Source organism: Oncorhynchus kisutch, linkage group LG29, assembly GCF_002021735.2.
Source record: "Oncorhynchus kisutch isolate 150728-3 linkage group LG29, Okis_V2, whole genome shotgun sequence".
Classification (NCBI taxonomy): Eukaryota; Metazoa; Chordata; class Actinopteri; order Salmoniformes; family Salmonidae; genus Oncorhynchus; species Oncorhynchus kisutch.
In genome coordinates, this window is record NC_034202.2 from 43705409 (window position 1) to 43708750 (window position 3342).

A 3342-nucleotide genomic window follows, 5' to 3' on the forward strand; every position below is an offset into this window, starting at 1 on the left:
GGAGGGGAGGCAGGTAGCCTAGTGGTTAGAGTGGAGGGGTGGCAGGTAGTCTAGTGGTTAGAGTGGAGGGGTGGCAAGTAGCCTAGTGGTTAGAGTGGAGGGGTGGCAGGTAGCCTAGTGGTTAGAGTGGAGGGGTGGCAGGTAGCCTAGTGGTTAGAGTGGAGGGGTGGCAGGTAGCCTAGTGGTTAGAGTGTAGAGGCGGCAGGTAGCCTAGTGGTTAGAGTGTAGAGGAGGCAGGTAGCCTAGTGGTTAGAGTGTAGAGGCGGCAGGTAGCCTAGTGGTTAGAGTGTAGAGGAGGCAGGTAGCCTAGTGGTTAGAGTGTAGAGGCGGCAGGTAGCCTAGTGGTTAGAGTGTAGAGGCGGCAGGTAGCCTAGTGGTTAGAGTGTAGAGGCGGCAGGTAGCCTAGTGGTTAGAGTGTAGAGGCGGCAGGTAGCCTAGTGGTTAGAGTGGAGGGGAGGCAGGTAGTCTAGTGGTTAGAGTGGAGGGGAGGCAGGTAGTCTAGTGGTTAGAGTGGAGGGGCGGCAGGTAGACTAGTGGTTAGAGGTGGCAGGTAGCCTAGTGGTTAGAGTGTAGAGGCGGCAGGTAGTCTAGTGGTTAGAGTGGAGGGGCGGCAGGTAGTCTAGTGGTTAGAGTGTAGGGGTGGCAGGTAGCCTAGTGGATAGAGTGTAGAGGCGGCAGGTAGTCTAGTGGTTAGAGTGTAGAGGCGGCAGGTAGCCTAGTGGTTAGAGTGTAGAGGCGGCAGGTAGCCTAGTGGTTAGAGTGTAGAGGCGGCAGGTAGCCTACTGGTTAGAGTGTAGAGGCGGCAGGTAGCCTAGTGGTTAGAGTGTAGAGGCGGCAGGTAGCCTACTGGTGAGAGTGTAGAGGCGGCAGGTAGCCTACTGGTGAGAGTGTAGAGGCGGCAGGTAGTCTAGTGGTTAGAGTGTAGAGGCGGCAGGTAGCCTAGTGGTTAGAGTGTAGAGGTGGCAGGTAGCCTACTGGTTAGAGTGTAGAGGCGGCAGGTAGTCTAGTGTTTAGAGCGTTGGACTAGTAACCGAAAGGTTGTTGCATGGAATCCCTGAGCTGACAAGGTAAAATTCTGTAGTTCTTTCCCTGAACAAGGCATTTAACCCCACGGTTCCCCGGTAGGCCGTCATTGTAAATAAGAATTTGTTCTTAAACTGACTTGCCCTAGTTCAATAAAGTTTACATTTTAAAAAACATGTCGTCATAGTCACCTCCTCTACGTAGTGGAGCATCTTCTTACATCCCGACGTCCGACGTAACGCAATTCATGTACAGAATGATTTTGTTCGGGTAAAGTGTCTCGCAACTGGCAAGGTTTGACTTCTAAATTGGAGAGCAATTCAGACCTGCAAAACAAAAATATCTAAAGGTAAAGTAACGAATTAGTAATTAGAATTAATTTCTATTTTGGCTGCTTTAAGAGCCTTCTGTGTTCAATTAATGAGTTTAATTTACGTCTACCACATATGAATATTCATGAGTTGTAAATAGCTGTAGGCTAATATTCTTTTTCTGTATGACCTTATTGATACTGGTGGAGGTCATTTCATTCAGGTTCCAAACAGTGGGTGGGGGGGGGGGACGCATTTAGATGTAACACCCACCTGTCTCTGTGCGGTACGGAAGACCCTCTGGTCGGTTAATGGGGAATGTAATGCAGATGGAAAGGAAGCTGTTTGCCTAGCCGTTAGCATGTTTCTATATTTAGCTTCCACTATCTGTCTGGTCTTTTGTTTTGTCCAAGGCCGATATACAGTCAGTGATAAAAAGCTAGCAGTTAAACATAGATATATCTAGCGGTAGAATGTTACTACTGTGCAGTAAAACATAGATATAGATAGCGGTAGAATGTTACTACTGTGCTGTAAAACATAGATATAGATAGCGGTAGAATGTTACTACTGTGCAGTAAAACATAGATATAGATAGCGGTAGAATGTTACTACTGTGCAGTAAAACATAGATATAGATAGCGGTAGAATGTTACTACTGTGCAGTAAAACATAGATATAGATAGCGGTAGAATGTTACTACTGTGCAGTAAAACATAGATATAGATAGTGTATAGTGGTAGACTGTTACTGTCGTGGGTCCTGCAGGAGATTTATCATTCATTATTTCTCTCTCTGCCCGCTGGTGGTAATGACTTTATCAGATCTGGCATTACGGCAGGGTGTGTGTAGGAGGGGGGGATAGTGTGTTGGAGGGGGGATAGTGTGTGTTGGAGGGGGGATAGTGTGTGTTGGAGGGGGGATAGTGTGTGGGAGGGTGGATAGTGTGTGTTGGAGGGGGGATAGTGTGTGTTGGAGGGGGGATAGTGTGTGGGAGGGGGGATAGTGTGTGGGAGGGGGGATAGTGTGTGTAGGAGGGGGGATAGTGTGTGTAGGAGGGGGGATAGTGTGTGTGGGAGGGGGGATAGTGTGTAGGAGGGGGGATAGTGTGTTGGAGGGGGGATAGTGTATGTTGGAGGGGGGGATAGTGTGTGTAGGAGGGGGGATAGTGTGTGTAGGAGGGGGGATAGTGTGTGTAGGAGGGGGGGATAGTGTGTTGGAGGGGGGATAGTGTGTGTTGGAGGGGGGATAGTGTGTGTGGGAGGGGGGATAGTGTGTGGGAGGGGGATAGTGTTTGGGAGGGGGGATAGTGTGTGGGAGGGGGGATAGTGTTTGGGAGGGGGATAGTGTGTGTAGGAGGGGGGATAGTGTGAGTAGGAGGGGGGATAGTGTGTGTGGGAGGGGGGAGAGTGTGTTGGAGGGGGGATAGTGTATGTTGGAGGGGGGATAGTGTGTGTGGGAGGGGGGATAGTGTGTTGGAGGGGGGATAGTGTGTGTTGGAGGGGGGGTAGTGTGTGTTGGAGGGAGGATAGTGTGTGGGAGGGGGATAGTGTGAGGGAGGAGGGATAGTGTGTTGGAGGGGGGATAGTGTGTGTAGGAGGGGGGATAGTGTGTGGGAGGGGGGATAGTGTGTTGGAGGGGGGATAGTGTGTGTTGGAGGGGGGATAGTGTGTGGGAGGGGGATAGTGTGTGTTGGAGGGGGGATAGTGTGTGGGAGGGGGGATAGTGTGTGGGAGGGGGGATAGTGTGTGTAGGAGGGGGGATAGTGTGTGTAGGAGGGGGGAGAGTGTGTGTAGGAGGGGGGATAGTGTGTTGGAGGGGGGAGAGTGTGTGTGGGAGGGGGGATAGTGTGTTGGAGGGGGGATAGTGTGTTGGAGGGGGGATAGTGTGTGGGAGGGGGATAGTGTGTTGGAGGGGGGATAGTGTGTGTTGGAGGGGGGATAGTGTGTAGGAGGGGGGATAGTGTGTTGGAGGGGGATAGTGTGTGTTGGAGGGGGGATAGTGTGTG